The sequence below is a fragment of the Taudactylus pleione genome, unplaced genomic scaffold (genome assembly GCF_031769625.1).
Source record: "Taudactylus pleione unplaced genomic scaffold, aTauple2 ptg000289l, whole genome shotgun sequence".
Classification (NCBI taxonomy): domain Eukaryota; kingdom Metazoa; phylum Chordata; class Amphibia; order Anura; family Myobatrachidae; genus Taudactylus; species Taudactylus pleione.
Genome location: NW_028284691.1, coordinates 3,079,314 through 3,101,954, shown reverse-complemented (window position 1 = coordinate 3,101,954; position 22,641 = coordinate 3,079,314). Strand labels below are relative to the sequence as shown.

General features: G+C 44.5%; 1 protein-coding gene across 3 annotated transcripts in view; it reads left to right on the top strand.

Annotated features, from left to right (window-relative positions):
• Positions 1–12,544: 12,544 nt before the first annotated feature.
• The window catches only part of LOC148511935 (platelet glycoprotein IX-like), a 31,729-nt gene continuing 21,632 nt past the window's right edge, over positions 12,545–22,641 (top strand). The window contains exons 1-2 of one of the 3 annotated variants that reach the window (XR_015880209.1): positions 12,545–12,616; positions 17,129–17,209. The gene's annotated coding sequence lies outside the window, so the exon portion shown is untranslated. The other 2 variants (XM_088482484.1, XM_088482485.1) reach the window with 2 other exon arrangements.

Genomic DNA, 22,641 nt, shown 5'->3' with positions numbered 1-22,641 from the left:
TTGATATTTGAATTGCTTTTTATTGCAAAATAATTCCATTATGAAGTTTGTGATTCCTATTCGGAGCTTGCTGTTTACATCTGGAGGAGTGTTGTATTACTAATTACATTTTTAACGTAGAAGAGATAAAGGTAGCACAATCAGACATTGATTGATACATACAAAAAAGGTAAATTTATTATATAAGAAATAAGCACACAAAAAACACAGCTGAATTTGGATGATCTTTCGGACTTATATTCTTCTTGAGTAAATACATTTTCTGTTGATCATTTAATGATTTGCTTTATGTTTTAAAACTCTTAAACAGGCATATTTATTTATTTCAGTATCACTTAAATGTATTAAAGGGCCTTTGGAACAGCTATCATAAAAAAAACAGCTTAAAGCCCTGAAATTTGCATTATTTTAGTAAGCAGATCACATTTCCCATACTTGTTGACGGCACTTACGTGGTCACACTTTCAGGGTATTTTTTGCGAAAAATACTCAGAGAAGTGTGGGGACGAGATTCACAGGGAAAAGCTTTCTCACAAGCTCTGTCCCTGCATGTGATATTTGCTATGTCCTTGCTATGTATTCACATATCGCATTGCTATTTTTGGCATATTTATCACATTCCATCTGCATCTGAGATGCAGATTGCGGTAAACATGCCCCAAAGAATGGAAAGATTCTTTCATACTCACTGCACCTGGTTTTACGTGAAGGCAGAAATTTCTATCACTGCTGTTACTCAGATTCATGGAATGTCTCATGTAAAACATGATTTGAGATTATTGAAGCATAAAGATATATTAGTCATAATAATGAATAGGATAATTTATCCATTATTGTAAAATCTAAGGATATTAGAAGTCACAGAGGAGTTCCATGACCATATATGTTTATGCAGATCATGGGACTCCAAATAACCTATTATATTCATCAACATATATCATGGTTCTTTTTGTGTCTATGGCACGCAAACTGCACATTACATGGAATATAATTGGGGGAAATAACAGTTGATAGATTACTGAATAACAGCAAACATAAATAGGCAGAAAAATTCACGTGACACAACAACAACACCAGAAACAGGACTGTCCTACCTAAATCAGCTCAATTCAGAGGCATAAAGAGAAAGTATTGAGGCACTAATTCCATATTTGCAGTATTAGGTAGTTAATGGGAGACATTGCGGAGGGAGAGTAATAATTATATGACAGCTGTATCAGCTTATCGGATAAACATGGTTATGGCTTGTTTCTCTTATGCAGTAAAACCTGGTATTTGACATCAAGAAAGCCCTCAAAAGGATACTACATACAAGTCTGTGCACTGCTGAGTTGACTACTGTATATGGATAGGAAGCCCTAACAATTGCACAGTGCTGCCCTCCCTTTGGCACTTGCCAGTTCTTGCCTGGTTGTTAAGTGCTCTCAAATACGATTTTCAGTTCAGAAAAGCACAATGGAGGCATTTTTCTGACTGATCCATAATTCTTACTGGAATCATTTGTGTGTAGAGTTTGTTGAAATATTTAATTATAGCAATGTACCATTACATTTGTTTATTTATGCACATTTTTATATGGTAAGATTGCTAATTATACAATATTTTCTCTCTGAGCACTCAGCAATTCAATATACAACTATTTGTTATAATTTACAAGTTAATGGATAGGAACGAAATCCCCTGATTCTCTGCGCAACATTGCAACACAGAGATCACGGAACTGTAACTGAATAAACTGACAAACCCATCACATCTGGAGCTTAATAAATGACAGCCTGTGCAGCATAATATAACATAGTGGTCACACATAGAATATCACACAAAAGCCATTTATACAGATACACCCACACAGCTGCAGTGACTATTTCAGTACTCACAGCTCATTCTTGCTATTGTAACCAGTAGAATGGAAAGTGGAGCTGCCTATATCAGTATTTCTAAAGTTATTAAAAATGCTAAAATTACATCATCTATATATAAATATATATTTTACGTGAATAAATATGCAGAACTGTGGGCCTGATTGAGTTGTATGCAAACCCGATCGTTTGCATGCAACTCCGATGGCGAGAGACATGCACAGGATCAGTACTGCGCATGTGCAGGTCTCCTTCTGCGAGAGCCCCCAAGCCGCAGCATGATTGCCATGCTGCTGCTGTTCATGGGAGAGGACAGGATGGCGCTGCCTGCATTTCTATGAAATGGGGGCATGTCGGCCCCGTTTTCTGGGATTGCCAAGGTCAGTGTCTGCATCTACCAATGCAGATATACTGGCCTCACAAGCGGGCAGAAGGTGGCCATTCTAAGTAAGCTTAGGCTTACTCAAATGGCCAATGCTGCAAACATTGCAACCAATGGTTATGACGTTGATCCGATCCTGCATCTTTGGATGCAGGTATCAGATCTGAGATGCTGGCAGGAGGCGTCTTTTTCCTTCAGAGCCTCCTGAAAGTTTGCTATGGAAATGCAATGAAAAAGTGAAAGGTTGTGGAAAGTCACTGTAGAACCCGATACAGATTCAAGCCCAGATGATATTTAGTGAGCCATTGGAATCAGATGCTTAGGTGTGAAGCAAAATGTGTACTCTATAAGACAAGGGAAAGAATCAGCAAAAGATATGAAGGTAGTTCAATAAATAAGGTAACAAGACCTCTCACTTATGTAATGTTCCCTATTTCAGTCTAAGTTTCCCGCCAGGCCAGAGCAGGTAGACCACTGCTTCCCCACACGGCCATTATACTGCACCTCATATCCCTCAAACTGACCCAAAATCAGTTGTAAGATGGCGGGGCTGGCGGAACATGGTCAAACATTGAGGTGCATAGTGTGATCATATTTCTTTATCTAAAGGGCACATTAGCACAGAAAATTAATCGCCAACTTGTCAAAAACGATGTCTGATGCTTCGAACAGACATTGTATTGCTGCACGATAACACCAGGCCACACTCAGCTAACCGCACACATGAGTTGTTAAGGTGCTACCTTTGGGAGGTACTGGACCATCCTCTCTACAGCCCTGACCTGGCACGAGTGGTTTCCATCTCTTTGGACATTTGAAGAAGAACCTGGGTGCAAGGTGATTCACAAACGACGATGAAGTTCAGCAAGCCGTCATGTCCTGGCTTCAGGCACTTGACACTGATTACTTCTATGCCGGGAAAAATGCCTTGCTGTGCCTTTAAAACAAATGCTTACATATGTATGAGGACATACTGTGCCAAGGTCACAATATTGAAGATAAGTATATGTACGTTTAATCAATTTACTCAATGAGACGTCTTGTTACCTTATTTATTGAACCACCCTTGTATATATACATGGGAAAGAATCAGCAAAAGATATGGGAAAGAATCAGCAAATAGTGAGTATGGCTGTACCTGCTATCTATCAAATAAACCAACACCACTGGTTAAGTTCCAGGGCTGTTCATAATTTCAGTCATCTGCTGGTGTGTGCTAGTGTGGGAGGTCCAAACGATGATGCCCCTCCTCCCCTTAACTCATTGGCACCATCACCGGGTGACTCAGTGATGGACCGCTGCGTAATCAACTCCAGAAGGCAATGTAGGGCTTATTTAAGCCACGCGTGTAGCCTATACGGGGTTAGTGTTCGGGCAGGAGGCAGCACTTGGAAGGAAGCAGGACTGGCTGGCTGAACAGGTAAGCCTTCAGTGAGGCCCCTTTTGTTTTATTGTTCCTTTGCTTATTGTACTCCTACCTACCTACTACCCTATATCACCACCGCCAGCACTAGGCCATGGCCCAACACTTTAGGAGCTAGGCAGGCCAGAGGGCTGAGTCACCAAGGACACTAGGCCCCTATTGTTTCATCCCCTTTAGGTAGGCCAGAGACCTGAGCCACCAAGGGTGCAAGGCCCCTTGCAGTATACTCCTACCATAGGCAGGCCAGAGGCCTGAGCCACCGAGGGCACTAGGCTCCTTTGCAGTATACCCCCACTTTAGGCAGGCCAGAGGCCTGAGCCACAGAAGGGCTCTAAGCCCCAGTATTTTTGTTCAGCACTAGGCTGTAAGTATTGTTCAGTTGGCGCTAGACCATGTATTGCATTTGTTCAGCACTAGGCCGCAGGTATTGTATTTGTTCGGCACTAGCCCGCAGGTATTGCTCAGTCAGCGTTAGACATGTCTATTGTATTCCCTGTGTTGTGGACGTTAGGCCAGAGTGGTGAGAGCCCCAGGGAAGAGCTCGCCTGACCCGAGTAAGCAGACAGTAGGCCATGTACAGCCCTGTCCATTGCCCCAGCATCTGGCTAGAGCCATTTTCCCCCACAGTCCAGATCCAATCAAAGGTAGGCGGTTGGTGAGGGGACCCACTCAGGTAACCACCAACAGCCAGGGTATTGTGATTACCGTATTGTCTAAAACTGATATTCCATAGATTGTGCATTTGGAGCGTGAGAGCTATTAGGGACATCTGTAAGGGAGTACACTACACCCAGCCTGGGTCAGCAAGAGGTAGGGCCCTGATACAGGAGCGAGCAGCCAGGTTGTTGTGGGTTGCACACCATAGGCCAAGAGAGTGTTGCAGAATTGTGGGTGGACTGTTGTCACTGTGTTTATTCACAGGATCCAAGACCCAGATCATTCCACCATCAAAAGGAGAAGAGTACATTCAGTGAGGGTAATCCGTGTTTTGTGTGCTGTTTGTGTTGTGCTTGTGTGTTGTCCCTTTCCCCTTTCAGACATTTTTGTTCGGGTTGCACCCTTGTGTTTGGCACATATATCAAGTTACAGTAGAATCCGGTTATAATCAAACCACATCCACCACAGGGTGCTTTCCGCCATGCTAATTGTTTTCACATTTAATTAAGAAAGTTGCGACACTTCCAGAGGTAGCAGCTAGTGGTGATTAACCTACTCCACCCTAGGAGCGCTGACCAAGTGACCGCCCACCATATTTGTCACATAGGTGTAACCAGTCTGAGGCCAAAAGTGCCAGTGATGACCATCCACTGATCCCAGTAGAGGTCACCCTTTTTTGCGGCGTCCTGTTTCTTTCCAGAGACTCAGTGTGTCTGACTTACCTTACGACCATTGGTAGGAGCATCATCAGCTGCCTGAAGGTGAGGGTCTTGGAGTGTGGGAGGTAAGATCCACGATCACACCTGCACGGCAGCAGGTGCACGCGCCAACACCGACCTCTTACACCTACATGACTCTGCAATATCAACACTTGCACACACATCATTTCCGACAATTCTCTGGCTGGCAATGCATGCTGGGATTTACTGACTAATATTTCAAGTGTACTACATACTATGGGCCTAATTCAGACCAGGGCGCAAGGCTGCGTTCACACGCAGCTGTCCGCAGCCAAAGTAGGCAAATCCTGCGATCGCTAGCAAGACACTAGCACACCCACTATGTTTTGCTGTGCAATCGCGGTATGAAATTAGACGCCCACCAGCCTGACACAAGACGCCCACTTTCTCACGTCATCTCCAAGAAGTGTGTGAAATAATTGGTAACATCGACTGACATTGGACCCATACGCAGCACTTGTTGTTGACCATACCCTACCGCAAGCAGTGCTGCTGTGTCTAATTCAGCCAATGTGACATGTACGCTGACGATGCGTCTTAATTATACATGCCCCTAAAATGGTTTTCAGATGCACAGACACGCCTGCGTTTGCACCACCACACCCCCGTTACCATCGGCCAACCCCTGTCACTACCCACAAACGGCACATCCTGTCACTCATGCTTGCGGTGCATCTGTGTGCAGACTGCGAATGCTTCCCGATCACATTGACTGGTTCACACACTGCGTCTTGTACACATGTGCAGATACCAAACATCAGCAGGCTACATGCGAACGCAGCCTTGCAACTGGGTCTGAATCAGGCCCTATATACAATACTGGTCTCTAGTGCACACAGTTTGTAATGACTTTTTAGGAACTGGAAGTTGTTACTGTACCATGATCCATTTGCATGGGACATACTGTATGTGACTATCATATCTGCTATGATATACTTACTGCAAGCATCCGGCAGCTCTGAACGCTAAGGGATGTAATAATAAATCACTCAATCAATAAACCATTAAACTTGAGTCTGCTGCGCATTTATTACATTCCTATATCCAGCCACAGAACAAGTCAGGTGGAAGGTGGTGGGAAAATAGCACAGATATTATGATGGTAAATAATCTCTAGAATTAATGCAGAAGCAGCATAACCTTCCAGCTATGGGCCTAAGTGCTAAATAAAAGTGAGACAAATACAGAGCAGCATTCTAGTGCTGAAAATAACAAAATGATAATATTTTAAAACTCAATTGTCATATACAGTATATAAAACTTTAGGCAAATAATAAATGTGCATATACAATAGTTCAAACTGATGAAAAACCTGCAGCAAATGAAATCTAATTTAATAAAGTAAAAAAAAAAACCATACTGTCTGGAAAAGTAAAGCTGACTGATTTTGTGAAACGCGTTGAAATGGATGTCCATGCTTATACAGCAAATAGATCTTTTTCCACCTATTTCTTTATTAATTCCTCTGGACCTCTAGCCAGAGTGCTTGTGAGCGCAATATTTCTACATATGCAAGAAAAACAAAAACAAGATTTGAACTGCAAAACACAGGGGGTAATAAAAGTAGATACACCATCGGCCAAGCTCGGAAGTACTTTCCATAGGAAACAATACTTCACGGGAATTCTCCAAGAATCATGTTTTTAAACACGTCTGTAAAATCACTAAACTCGGGTCAATACATGCGTATGAGCAGTGTGTTTGCAGAAGAATGCACAGATCAGTGAGATCCGTGCAGGCTTCTGTGTGTGTATAGTGTAAAAAAAAGTGTAAAAAAAAATAGAAGAAAAAAATGAGTCATCCCCCCCTCAAAGCATAACCAGCACTGGGCTTTTTGATCCAGTCCTGGTTCTTGAAATATATGGGAAAAACAGCGTGGGGGTCCCCTGTATTCAATAAACTAGCACCGGGCTCCTGAGCCTGTCCTGATAAAGGAATTACAGGGAACAAAAAGCATAGAGGTCCCTTGTATTTCCATCAACCAGCACCAGGCTCTTACTAGTGCCACAGCAGGGGCACATGCTTCACGGGGTCCGCCGGCCAAAGCATGAACCCCCAAACTAGTCCCAGTAAACTAAACCCAATAAAGGGGTTCCCCCTCCTGAGCATACCCCAGGCCAAGGCTGAAAGCCTGGGACTATTCCCAGCACCCCTGATGCCTTTAGGTGTGGGGTTAATTGTGTGAAAATATAATGCAGTTTGAGTCACCCATATCCAAAATGCTTGGGACCAGGGGTATTTTGGATATCATATTTTTCTGTTTTTTGGAATATTTACATACTTTAATGAAATATATTGGGAATGGGACCCAAATCTAAACACAGAATGCGTTTATGTTTCATATACACCTTATACACATAAGCCTGCAAGTAATTTTATACAATATTTTTAATAATTTTGTGTATCAAACAAAGTTTATGTACATACATGAAATTAATTTGTTTTATATACACCTTATACCCACAGTCTGAAGGTAATTTTATACAATATTTTAATAATTTTTTGCCTTCTACAAAGTTTGCGTACATTTAACCATCAGAAAGCCAAGGTTTTACTATCTCAGTCATGCTAAAAAAATCTGTATTTGGAATATTCCGTATTTTGGAATATTTGGATATGGGAGACTCAACCTGTAAATGCTGTCTGTTTACAGTGGGACTACTGGTCCCAGCAAGCCAGTCCCTGCATATCGGCACTTGGAGATGCAGCAAATGCCGACATTCCAGGACCTAAGGGCCTGCTGGCACCTCTAGTCCCACTGTAAAGGAAATATTGAACAAATGACATGACACACACACCGAATGTGGTGTTAGTTTAATACACATTCACTTGCACTCTAACTGTATACTCACCTACTCCACAGCACCAGTCGGTCCTCTTTTCCAAGTAGGTTTCACGGGACTTAGGAAAATAAAAAACGAATTAGCCTTGCCCATGAACAATAGTACTGTACTCAAAGAACAGTACTTTTAAAATGAAGGTGGAGTTGTGGTATTTCCTATAGAAATCTATAGCTTATTGGCTGAGAGAGCCAAGCCCCCAGCTCTCACAGCCAATAAGAGCTTCCCCATAGACTTCAATGGGTGGGAATGACAAAGAGTAACCTTTTGGCTTAGAGACTAATTGAAGCGTGTACCCCTGCTGTGGCATTACACCTCCCCCAGCTAGAAATAGCCAAATGCTGGTTGATGGAAATACAGGGAAATCCTACGCATTTTTTCCCCAGATTTCCTCAACCAGGACCAGCTCAGGAACCAGGTGCTGGTTCATTGAAACACGCTATTTTCACAGTATTTCCAGAACCATGTCAGGCTCAATAAGCCTGGTGCCGGTTATGTTTGGGGGGGGACCCAATGCCATTTTTTAAAAATTTTTTTACACTTTTTCATACACTATACATACACAGAAGCCTGCACGGATCTCACTGATCTATGCAGGCTTCATGTTCGGAAGTGTTTGGTCGCGGACAGATACAGGGAACACGGGGGAGAAAACTCAATCTCATACACCATGGGAAAACACAATTCAGCAAAACACGATTCTTAGTAAATTTGAGTGTTTCAGCTGACAAAACTCTCCCGTGTCCCTGCGATGTCGAGCGTGTTTAAACTCGGGCCAGACATGATTCTTGGTAAATTTACCCCTAAGTGAGTGGGATTACAATATCTCATTTATTCTTCATATATTTAAAAAGATTACCAATTGGTTGGACTTTTTTTGTTGTTCTTTTTTTTTCGTTGTGAGCATGCCGGTTTGAACATGGATCCATAACTTCATAATAGATGTTAAGATATCTTTCAATGATACAATATCACCTTGAATAGGTGAGTGCGTTCATAATATATAACTTTTTAAGCACCAAGGTGTACATAATTGTGGTTTTCATTCTTTTTACCAGAAACTCTTGAGAACTGCACCAACACTTAATTCTGAGATTCAGAAGAAGTATTGAGATCTATATGCAAATGTAAACACTTCCCTTTGGTGAGTGCACTGTATGCAGTGAATAATAATCTTCTTGTTAGATGAATGGTACACACTATTTTATTATGTTTTCTACTCTCTGGGTCCCCCAGCGACAGATTTCTATCCATACTAATGAACCATTGTAGTTACATCTTCAGAACCCATTTTTACATAAAGTTAGGGCTTTGGTTTCACAGGGTTACTAATAGAGCTTTGCATGAGATTAAGGGTTAGTGTAGAATTAGGTTTAGTGTGATCCAACCTTGAGCTTAATGAATGTATTTAAAAAACTGAATTAATGTATTTTAAAAACATTGATTGTCTTTGAATTTAACCTTTCTGTCTCCTGCATACACCAACTAATATCAGGAATTTCATTCAGATCTATGTATTGCTGACTTCGGAGGCATGCCTTTGGTGCTGGTGGTGATGGTGGGGGTTTAAAGAATGCTCTCATGTACCAACTTCATATATGCTAATAAATGTGCAGGTCATTGCTAACCACCGGACAAATACTAATGTGCACCCTGTTGTTCTGCCTTTTAACATAAGGGCACTAGCCACGTACTCATTCAAATGGGTCTGAATAGTCAATTCTTCAAATGTAGTTCCCCATGAATCTGTTCTGGTGGAAAATAAAAGCTTCTGTATTCATATTAACAGTAACAAATGGTGAGGAAGTTAAGTTCTTGAAAAAAAAAACAATAACCACAACACCATCTAGTGGAGGTAATTAGTCATTGATATTTATTACTTATATATAAGAAAATGATGAAGCTTTAAGTAAAGATATTTTAGCAATGTGCATAAAAGCAATTACTGGAACTAGGCAGGCAGAACACTCAGTCCGCCGGTGTAATAACTGCCTCCCGCAGAAGGTACAGGCTAACAGTAGGTTTTCACATAACAAATGATACAGAGGGCCTGAATCACTACCGATCGCAACTACGAATGCAATAGCGATTACGCACGCAGTTCCACTGCGAAAGTATGCTAACCCACTACGATCGCTATGCTGCTGCAGCATAATGTGAGGAAGCGTACTTTACCTTACATACATCAGAAAGGTTTAACAAGACTGCAAAACCATCGGTACAATCGAGTACCATCGCAGCCTCACGCACACTTGCACAAGGTCTGACTTTACCTAGAAATTGCTAACTTCATCGCACACTATTAGTCCTCAAGCTGCGTATGGCATCGCAGTGGCTAAATTATGCACGCCTCTGCAACGGCATTCAAACGCACTGGCACACCTGGATTTCTGCGACCACCCCCCTGTCACACCCACTTCCTGTCAATCACTCAGTCCCGTTCGCAGTGGCCGGCTCGCGCACTAAGATGCATGTGCAGAACACAACAATCGGCCGACTGCCTGAATAATCGCAGTTGGGATCGGTAGTGAATCAGGCCCAGAGATCCTACTTAATTTTCTTTGATCTGCAAAAGGTATAGTATAAAAAGTTGCACGGGGTCTGCTACGAGCCTAAGGGGTCTATTTACTAAGCAGTGTTAGGAGACAGAGTGAAAAGTCAGCTCCTAACTGCCTTCTCACAGGCTGTGTTTGAAAAATGACAGTTGGGAGCTGACTGGCTGGTACCTCATCACTTTTCACTCTGTCTCCTAACACTGCTTAGTAAATAGACCCCTAAGACTGTTATCAATGCTTCCACTGCAACGCCTCTCGCTGTGCCACATTTTTGTCCTCTAGTGTCAGCAGATTGGAAACTTAAAAGTGGCTGGGGAATAAAATTCTGCAGGTGACCTCATTTAGGTGGGAACAAACCTGTAGGTGGGGCTAATGCAAAGAAGGTGTGGTTAGTATACTGTTACACCAAAATCTGAGATGGCAATAACAGTAAAGGTATTATAATGACAGAAGTACAGTACTGCCGTGATACTTGTTATTAGGAAGTGGAACCCACACATACAAGGTAATTCCTCTGCTTGCATTACTGTAGCATTATCAATTGCGGTAGCCCTTGTAGCAAGAATAGGCCCTATTCATTTATATTAAGGACTTTTCACCCTTCAATAAATTGGCCCAAGCAAAATCTTCAATGCAGAATACCTGACCAGCAGTATTTCAAAATACACCACTTGCTTGTGCACAAAGTGACTAATGGAAGTTTGAGCGTGATGAATAAGACACGTTAACAAAAGTTTAATATTGAGACAGAAAAAAATAATTAAGAAAATTGTGCTTACAGTACATGTCATTCTCAGGTTCAATTATGTGGAGTTGGACATGGTTGTATCATAGTTTTGGACATAGTTACTTTGCCGCCAGCTGGCATCCCGAACGTAAGTATAGCGGGACGTGTTATAGCGGATCAGGCTGCGGATAGGTGGGGTTAGGTTTACGAACCACTGTGGGGGGGTTAGGGTTAGGCACTAAGGGGGAAGGGTTAGGGTTAGGCACTAACGGGGAGGGTTAGGGTGCATGGGAAGGGTTAGGATGCAGGAAGGGAGTGCTAGGCTTAGGAGGTGAAGGGGGGAGGGTTAGAATACTTAAGGAGCCCTGTCAGGATTCCAAGCATCGGGATGCCGCTGTCAGTTTTTTGACGGCCGGCCTCCCATACCCAACCCCATAATTTGTCCAGATGACTTCTGATTGGTAGCCCCCAGTACTGGTTCTGCCTACAGTATCACAATAACTAAAGCAGAAAACGAGGAAGGAAAGGGGAGAAGTTAAAGATGATGTGCAGAAGAGGACAATAGGTTACGGGGGCAGATGAGAGAAAAACTTGTGTGAATAGATGGAAAGAGGGCACAAAGATAGACACACAAAAAGGTGAGAAATAAAGAAACAGGGAGCCATAATGTGCACCAATTAACTCGCCTCGTGAAGTAGCCAAAATGTGATTAGTGCACAGCAGTGGAGTACCATTGGACAATTTTGTATATTTACAGATTTAAATGGTCTAATGCTGAGAAATGCCATAAACTCACCACTCTGGGCTACATTGATGGCATTCCCCAGGATCTGGGGCACTTCCAGTGGGGAAATTGTCATCCTGTTGATGCTCCAGTGGTGACTTCCACATTTGCACATTAAAACATATTTGTTTTCTATAGAGGGAAGGGGGCTGGGGTCTGCAGAATGCACAACCTGATCTAGAGTTCTGAAAAGTTGTCCAGACCTAGCCCAACTGTGAAATACAGCATACAAAGAAAGGTGTAGAGTATCTGTGAGCAGCATACAGGAAAATGCTGTATTTGTTCTTCATGCAAAAACAGTTTGGCATCAGCACCACTTTCAGTCCAACATGGTTACTCATCTGCAGATTTAGAATAGCAGACATGCATGATTTATTTAAATGAAACAATGTCTCAGTATCTGACCTGACAACCCGAGTGCTGCAATATAGTAATCTTGGTGATAAAGCTAAAATTGTTTGTTTTTAAACTCCACCTTCAAACCTACTGGAGAATCTTGAGTCTGTCTGGGCGGGTGCATGTGTGTGTGAGCAGCACTCGGGAAGTAACATGCTTTATATTTACTGCATTGGACCTTCGCTAAGTAATTAATATGTTCTCCAACAAACTTCTGGTGTGACCATGGGGAGGACTGGATTCACCTGCTGAGGTAAGACGTTTGTGGGGTTATATAACTGCTATGGGGAAGCCAGACCATTCCTCATATCTCTTGAGAGGTTATAAACTAACAGTGCGTCTTTCTCCAGATGGATATTTTGGAACCTTTGGTATACGCACTTTAAAAGGTTAAAAACCACTGGCCTAGGGGGAGGGGAGAGTGGTGTTTTTATCTGCCTTATCCCAGTAATAGTGGCACCAAACCACTGACCAAACTGGGAGCTAGCTTTCACTATAACAGGGAGACCTGACTGGGGATTATAGAGCCGGATAGAAATAGGGCGAGTTGTATTTTTCATACATGGATGATCTTTAGCAACAGAATTTTATCACAAATCAGTTTAACATCATTAACTATGTATTCGACCTTTGATAAATAATGGGTGTTTTTCTATGAAATGACGACACTAAATTATTATTTTATTATCCCATCTTAGTTTCTTTAAGTGTCCTGATAAATGAACAATACATTTCCTTCCTTCAATAGTTTATGGAATGTTGATAGTAGCTAGGTTTCATAATATTTATGTGCTAAGCCTTGGGGAGAGATAAAGTGGACGGAGATGAAGTACCAACCAATCAGCTCCTACTGTAACTTTACAGGTTGTGTTTGAAAAATGACAGCAGCTGATTGGTTGGTACTTTATCTCCATCCACTGTATCAACAGTGTGTTGTGCTCTTTATTTGTTGCATTAATGACTTGCAGATTGGCTTCCCAACCTCTGGGTCTAGGGAAATCTGCAGCACATTACCCTGTTCAGCCTGAGCCTACCCTTTGGCATATCCATGTTACTGCTAATTCGATGATTGTTTCATAGTTAAAGACAAAAGGTGCCTACACACACAACGATTTTTTGAATGATTATCGTTAAACGATATCGTTTAACGATAATCGTTTGAAAAAATCGTTCACTTTCTGAGTCAAACAATGAACGATTATTGTTCATGCGCGTTCACGTTTGTAGTTTGTAAAAGAAATACACTAATATAGAATCATGCATATCTGCAGTTTTCATACAAACTCATTTAAATCAGTGTTCTGTGTATTTGCAATGATAAAGAAATAAATAATTTATTTGTACAAAAAATAAGCAATCGTGTGCGAGTGGGAGAAAATCAAGAGAAAGCTATGTTTAGGAACTGATGCATAACTTTCGTAGAGGCAGTGGCGTAACTAGGGCAGGGCGAGCGGGGTTTGTGCCCTGGGCACCGTTGGACCGGCGGCACGGGGGGGGCGCCGCCGGCCACGGTACCGGCCCGCCCGCCCGCCCTAGATAGCCAGTGTAGCGCCGACCGCAATGAGTGCGGTCAGTGCTACACATTTGCACAGGACCGGCGCTAGGCTTCCAGCGCCGGTCCTGTGCTGCACGCCTGAGCCCGTTCCCTCCCCCTGAGCGCTTGCCCAATAGCGCCAGGAGGCGGGCTCAGGCTGTGCATAACACACGCATCGCCGCCAGCGCTGGCGGCGATGCGTGTGTTAAACAGCAGCCAATGAGAGTCAGATAGACTCTCATTGACTGCTGCAGCACCCACTGCAAGAGCCGGACTTCCGTCCGGCTCCTGCAGTGGGTAATGGGACTGACGTCATGACGTCATGACGTCAGTCCCATAATGCTGAGCGCGCCAGCCCGGGCGGACTGGAGGGCGGGAGCGGCATCGGCATCGCGGACAGGAGCAGCGTGGAATCAGGTAAGTATATTTTTATATATATTTATTTATTTTTAAACCTTACCTATCTGCACAACGGGGGAGGGGTTGGCTACTACTGGGGGGGGACATCTACTGGGGGGGACATCTACTGGGGGTGCCATTGGGAGGACCTCTACTGGGGGGGGCTACTCTACTGGGGACTACTACTTGGGGGGGGACTACCACTGGGGGCATTCTAAAAGGGGCCTAGTATTACTAGAGGCACTGCACTCGGGGGACCACTAATGGGGGCAATAATAGGAAGGGCCACTACAGGGACCACTGGATAGGGGGGGGTCACTACTGGGAGCCTGCATCAGGGGGACCACTACTGGGGGCACTGCATGGGAAGGGGGGACACTACTGCTGGGGGCACTATATAAGGGGCTTACTGCTAGGGGCACTGCGGGTACCACTACAGGGGGCACTAGATAGGGAGGATCACTACAGGGTGCCTGCATAAGGGGACCACTACTGGGAATACTGCATGGGGGGGACTACTGCTAAGGGCACTGCATAAGGGGATACCGCTACTGGGCGCACTGCATTGTGGAGACTGCTACTGGGGCACTGCATAAGGGGGAACACTACGTGGGGCACTGCATTTGGGGGGGCCACTACTGGGGGTACTGAGTAAGGGGAACTAATTGGGGGCTGTATAAGAGGGACCACTACTGGGGATACTGTATAAGGGGCACTACTATGGGCCTGCATGAGAAGGACCACAACTGCATACTGGGGGTACTACTGGGGTTAATGTGCATATGGATAGGAATGTTCAGTTTGAAAATAAAGGGGTGTGTCATGTTGACACGCCCCATTTTAAAGTGACCACGCCCATTTTTTTTGCCACGCGCGCCTTGGGCGCGCGCACATGTGGGGGGTACTCCCTTTTCAAATTTGCCCTGGGCTCCAAACAGGGCAGTTTCTAGGGTCTGAGGCTCCCAGTGCGAGCAGTCAAAATGCGCCCCCCCCCCCTCGAAGCAGTAATATTGTGGAGTGGGCGTGGCATCATTGTGAGGGGGTGTGGTATCACAATAAGGGAGCGTGATCTAGAAAGACCACAGAATGACAGCCACTGTGACTACTGAGTACAGGGGTGTCTAACCTGTCAGAGGCAAAGCGCTGAAAAATATATGTAGCTAAACAAATGATAGACAGCATGCGCGCGCCTCCGGTGCGCGCTCAAAAAATGGGGTGTGGCCTAGCTGTCACAAGCCCACGCCGCATTTCTGTGTGCATGCCTGTGGTGTGACATTTGCAGAAGTATGACCTTGCATCACACCCGGTTTTAGTCGCGTTGGGAGCGAGCCCAGTCAGATCCACATAAAATACACTGCAACAAACCACTTCCACATAAAATATATTGGAAAAGCCAGAGGCGCATAAACTACGTTTTAAAACCACATCCACCTCAAATACATTATTAAATCCAGAACCACATAAAACACATTGAAAAAACATGATTCACATAATACACACTTCATTCCAGCCCCCTCCCTTGCCATTCCATCCCGACAGGTCTTAGGCTTCCCCCCCACTGGCTCTCAGGCAAAAGTGCCCATTAAGCAGTGCCCCCTGTAGTTGTCCCCATATGCAGTGTCCCCTGTATTTATGCCCCTTATGCAGTGCCCACAGTGGTAGTGTAACTTATGCAGAGCCCCCATTAGTAGTGCCCCCTGTAGTCATGTCCCCTGTAGTCATGCCCCCATCAGTAATGCCCCCAATAGTAATGGTCCCTGTTGTAGTGCCCCAGTAGTAGTGTCCCCAGTTGTATTGCCCCCAATAGTAATGCCCCCTGTAGTAGTGTCCCCTTTATAAATTCCCCAGTATTAATGCCCCTGTATTAGTGCCCCCAATAGTAATGCTCCCTTTGTAGTAGTGCCCCAAGATATCTCATTATGGTATGCAAATATTCCAAAATACGGAATATTCCGATATCCAAAATACCCCTGGTCCCAAGCATTTTGGATATGGGAGACTAAACCTGTATTACCACTTATGGTGCGTACACACTGAGCGATCAGACAGCGATAATGATATCGGTGTCTGAATGTCCTACACCCTCCCTGGTGTGCTGGATGATCGATATCGATCATCCAGCACACCACCTACTCACCAACGACTATAGCGGCCAGCGATTAACGATCGCGGGTCCCTATAGTAACCTGCTCGATATCGAGCAGGTTGGCCTGCATGCACAGCTGGTGGACGATATCGCTCTCATCCATATGTGCCCGCGCATCGCTAGTCGTTGGTGGGTTGGTAGGGACCAAAAAATTTATGATGTGAATGATAGCGATATGAACGATATGGTTATCGTTCAAATCTTTCATTTTTATCACTATGTGTGTACGCACCATTACAATCATTAATCCCTTTTTGATTAAAATACAGTTTTCAAGATGTAGACAAAATAAAATGATTAATACAGCGCTGTGTATTCTTAGTACATGGAATACACCATATTAAACAAAAGTGTTGGTCTATACACATATTACAGAATGTCATGGTGGTTTTATTGATTCTAATGAATTAACATCAATATTCCAATGAGAAATATTCATGAGACAGTACACATTTTATTTTCAAACTATTATTTTGTGCTGTTTAACAGCTCTGGACTAAGATATCTCACAAACTCCTTATCGTTCCATAACACTAGTGTGCTTATTGGTTTTTCACATGCCCTGACCACCAGCTCTTATCTCTTCCTGACAACCAGACGTGTCAATTCAGTTGCGTCACACACACATCATGAATGCAGAGCTTACTTATTGCACTAATGCTGGATCTACTCCTCATCTTCTGCAGGTCTGACACAAGGAGCAGAGTTGATTAATCAGAATAACCAGCCATGGTGGTCAGGAAATATGAAGAAATATAAACATGGGCCTGTGTGGATTCAGTTAATAAATAAAGGTATCTTAATTGTCTGTTCTAGTTTTTAATTTTATTAGTTTGTTCTACATATTATTTTTATTTATAAAACTCTTAATTGATGTGTGCTTTGGTTACTTGTTATAACTATAACTGAAGAACCGCGCTACAATTAGGTGTGTGCAAGTAGTGCTGTCACCCAATTGGGTGACACTATCACTGCTCCTAGTTAGCTTGTAGGTTGCATAGAACAGCACCCTACAGCCTATAGAGTCACCCCAAAGTTGCCAGTGCTTCCTTCTCCAGGCCCTTTGATTGTGACTTTATGATGTCACATGTGCTTGGGGACCAGCCCTGGGTACATTAGTGCCATTATATAGCACTGCTGATGACGACAAGAGACTGGTCCTTCTAAGTAGAACAGTGGTGTGAGAAAGAGCTATAATATACAATACAAAGCTTCAAAAAAGCTCTCCATCCACTACCCTCCCACCCAAGTATTTAGGCTCTGATTCATAGGTGCAAAAATCTCTGTTTTGCAGATGGATTTTTGGCACTGTGCATGCTCGGTAACTGTGCGTATGTAACTATGAGCAACTACAGGTGAGTGAGGGCTTAATTTACCGGGCCTAAATTATTAGGGGCACGTGTGCTCAAATGTGATCAAGAAAAGTGACCAGAGCAAAAACTCACTCTTCTGGGCCTACTTAAACTTGAATTAACAATGATTTCCTGTCCCAGCTTATCGCACCCATAGGAAATATGTTGTCAAGAAAATATTGCAGAGGCAACTGAGCTACAGTATACTCAGCTGGCTTGGTGATAATTTCGCCGAGCTAGCTGGTTTCCCGCTTTCAGTTCCATTAATGAAAAAAATATATATAAAGTAGGGGTGTGCACCGGCCACTTTTCGTGTTTTGTGTTTTGGTTTTGGATCTGGATCTTTCTTCGTGTTTTGGATCTGGATTGGTTTTGCCAAAACCACCCTTCCGTGTTTTGGGTTCTGGGTTTTGTGTTTTGGATCTGTATTTTTTTTTTAAAAAGCATAAAAACAGCTAAAATCACAGAATTTGTTGGTTTCTCTGCTCCTATGCTATTATTAACCTCAATAACCTTAATTTCCACTCATTTCCAGTCTATTCTGAACACCTCACACCTCACAATAGTGTTTTCATGTCCAAAAGGTTGCACCGAGGTAGCTGGATGACTATGCTAAGCGACACGAGTGGGCGGCACAAACACGTGACCCATCTAGGAGTGACACTGCAGTGGCAGACAGGATGGCAGTTAGAAAAACTAGGCCCCAAACTGTACATAATGCAAAGAAAAAAAAGAAGTGCAAGATGGAATTGTCCTTGGGCCCTCCCACCCACCCTTATGTTGTATAAACAGGACATGCACACTTTAACAAATCAATCATTTCAGCGCCAGGGTCTGCCACACAACTGTGGCTGAAATGATTGGTTCGTTTGGGCCCCCACAAAACAAGCTGGCAATTAATGTGTCCCTGCACAAACTGGCTCTACGGAGGCAAGATGTCATCCTCATCCTCCTCATCCACCGATTCCTCACCCTCTTCAGTGTGTACATCCTCATCCTCACAAAGTATTAACTCGTCCCCACTTGAATCCACCACCACAGGTCCCTCTGTACCTTCTGGAGGCTGGTCTGCCTGGAAGAGCTGATAATTCATTTTGATGAACATCATCTTCTCCACATTCTGTGGAAGCAACCTCCTACGCCTTTCGCTGACAAGGTTCCCGGCTGCACTAAACACTCTTTCGGAGTACACACTGGAGGGGGGGCAACTCAGGTAAAATAGAGCCAGCTTGTACAGGGGCCTCCAAATTGCCTCTTTTTCCTGCCAGTACAGGTATGGACTGTCTGACATGCCTACTTGGATGCTGTCACCGATGTAATCCTCCACCATTCTGTCAATGGTGACAGTATCATATGCAGTGACAGTAGACATGTCAGAAATTGTTGCCAGGTCCTTCAGTCCGGACCAGATGTCCAAACTTGGTCCTGCCTGCCCTGCATCACCGCCAGCGGGTTGCTTAGGATACCTAAGTTTTTTCCTGGCAGCCCCAGTTGCGGGAGAAAATGAAGAAGGAGCCGTTGACGTGTCACGTTCCGCTTCAGCTGACAGTGTGTTCACCAGCAGGTCTTTGCACCTCTGCAGGCTTGTGTCGGCCGGAAAGAGAGACACCACATAGGCTTTAAACCTAGGATCAAGCACGGTGGCCAAAATGTAGTGGTCTGATTTCAACAGATTGACCACCCTGGAATCCTGGCAAAGCGAATGAAGGGCTTCATCCACAAGTCCCACATGCCGAGCGGAATCGCTCCATCTTAGCTCCTCCTTCACTTTCTCCAGCTGCTTCTGCAAAAGCCTGATGAGGGGAATGACCTGACTCAAGCTGGCTGTGTCTGAACTGACTTCACGTGTGGCAAGTTCGAAGGGCTGGAGAACCTTGCACAACACGGAAATCATTCTCCACTGCGCTTGAGTCAGGTGCATACCCCCTCCTTTGCCTATGTCATAGGTGGATGTATAGGCTTGTATGGCCTTTTGCTGCTCCTCCATCCTCTGAAGCATATAGAGGGTTGAGTTCCACCGCGTCACAACCTCTTGCTTCAGGTGATGGCGGGGCAGGTTCAAGAGTGTTTGCTGGCGCTCCAGTCTTCGGCACGCAGTCGCTGAATGGCGAAAGTGGCCAGAAATTTTTCGGGCCACCCAAAGCGTCTCCTGCACGCCCCTGTCGCTTTTCAGAAAATTCTGCACCACCAAGTTTATTGTGTGAGCAAAACATGGGACGTGCTGGAATTTGCCCAGATGTAATGCCCGCACAATATTGGTGGCGTTGTCAGATATCACAAATCCCCAGGAGAGTCTAAGTGGGGTAAGCCACTGGGCGATGATTTCCCTCAGTTTCTCTAAGAGGTTGTCGGCGGTGTGCCTCTTACTGAAACTGGTGATACACAGCGTAGCCTGCCTTGTAACGAGCTGGCGTTTCTGAGATGCTGCTACTAGAGACGCTTCTGCTGTTGCTGCGTAAGGTGATACATCTACCCAGTGGGCTGTCACAGTCATATAGTCCTTAGTCTGCCCTGTTCCACTTGTCCACATGTCCGTGGTTAAGTGGACATTGTGTACAACGGCATTTTTCAGGACACTGAGGACACTTTTTCTGACGTTTCTGTACAGTCTCGGTATCGCCTGCCTAGTGAAGTGGAATCTAGACGGGATTTGGAACCGGGGACACACTACCTCCATCAATTGTCTAAATCCCACTGCACTAATGGCGGATACCGGACGCACGTCTAACACCAACATAGCAGTCAAGGCCTCAGTTATACGTTTTGCTTCAGGATGACTGCTGTCGTACTTCATCCTCCTCGCTAAGGACTGTTGGAGGGTCAATTGTTTAGTAAAAGTAGTGGTGTTCCTACTTCCTCTCTGGGATGATGAACGACTCCCAGCAGCAGCAACAGCAGCAGCGGCAGCAGTAGGCGTAGCAATGCAGGATCCTCCAGAGGAATCCCGGATAGGAGAGTCAGTCATGCCAGTGACATGGCCTGCAGGACTACTTCCGATCCTGACTAAGGAGGAAATTGACGAGGAGGGAGTTGACGGTGTGGTTTGCAGGCGCTTGGATACAACAGGACAACGGGATTTAGGTGTCCCTGGACTGCTTACGGTCTTAGCCAAAGTTTCTGAACTTGACAGTAACTTTTTATGAACGCGCTGCAGGTGCCGTATAAGGGAGGATGTTCCTAGGTGGTTGACGTCCCTACCCCTACTTATTTCACCTTTACATATGGTACATATGGCAAGACAGTTGTTGTCCGGATTTGGATAGAAATATTGCCAGACCAAAGAGGTGGAATGTTTGGTCTTCTGCCCAGGCATGACCGTGATGGGCTTTTTCATCCCACGGACAACAACTGTCTCCCCCGGAGCCTGATTTAAACAAACCACATCACCATCAGAATCCTCCTCGCCAACTTCCTCCTCAGCGCCAGCTACACCAGTATCCTCATCCTGTTGTACTTCAACAGTGACATCTTCAATTTGCATATCAGCAAGTGGACTGTGGGTGCTCCTTTCAGCACTTGCAGGGGGCGTGCAAATGGTGGAAAGAGCCACCTCTTCACGTCCAGTGCTGGGAAGGTCAGGCATCGCAACCACCACCACACTTGGACTCTCCTTGGGGATTTGTGATATCTTCTTAGAAAGCACAGTTCTTCGCTGTGCTTTTGCCAGCTTAACTCTTTTGATTTTTTTAGTGGGAGGAGGGCTTCCATCGTCATGTGAAGCTGAACCACTAGTCATGAACATACTAGGGATCGACCTTAGCCGTTCCTTGCCACTCCGTGTCGTAAATGGCATATTGGCAAGTTTACGTTTCTCTTCAGCTGATTTAAATGTCTTTTTCAAGGTCATTTTCCTGAACTTTGCCATTTGGGATTGTATGTGCCCTCTACTATGACATTGGGCATCGGCCTTGGCAGACGACGTTGATGGCATGTTATCGTCTATGTCATGACTAGTGGCAGCAGCTTCAGCACTAGGAGGAAGTGGTTCTTGATCTTTCTCTATTTTATTTTTATCGGAGAAAGTTTGGTCCTCCATTTATGTTATATCGATTTGATATATACGTGCGGCTAAACACAGAAAATAATTTTTTTTTTGGTTTGGACTGGAGTGTACTTTGTGGGTTACAGCACCCTTTAACGGTCAAGCCAGCCGGCCCTTTACTTATGACACAGGCGCACTCTTGGCACTACTTTGTTGATGCACGTGCGGCTACTGCGCACACAATTCACAAACACAGAAAATATTTTTTTTTTGGTTTGGACTGGAGTGTACTTTCGGGGGTTACAGCACCCTTAACGGTCAAGCCAGCCGGCCCTTTACTTATGACACAGGCGCACGCTTGGCACTACTTTGTTGATGCACGTGCGGCTACTGCGCACACAATTCACAAACACAGAAAATAATTTTTTTTGGGTTTGGACTGGAGTGTACTTTCGGGGGTTACAGCACCCTTTAACGGTCAAGCCAGCCGGCCCTTTACTTATGACACAGGCGCACTCTTGGCACTACTTTGTTGATGCACGTGCGGCTACTGCGCACACAATTCACAAACACAGAAAATAATTTTTTTTTGGTTTGGACTGGAGTGTACTTTCGGGGGTTACAGCACCCTTAACGGTCAAGCCAGCCGGCCCTTTACTTATGACACAGGCGCACGCTTGGCACTACTTTGTTGATGCACGTGCGGCTACTGCGCACACAATTCACAAACACAGAAAATAATTTTTTTTTGGTTTGGACTGGAGTGTACTTTCGGGGGTTACAGCACCCTTTAACGGTCAAGCCATCCGGCCCTTTACTTATGACACAGGCGCACGCTTGGCTCTACTTTGTTGATGCACGTGCG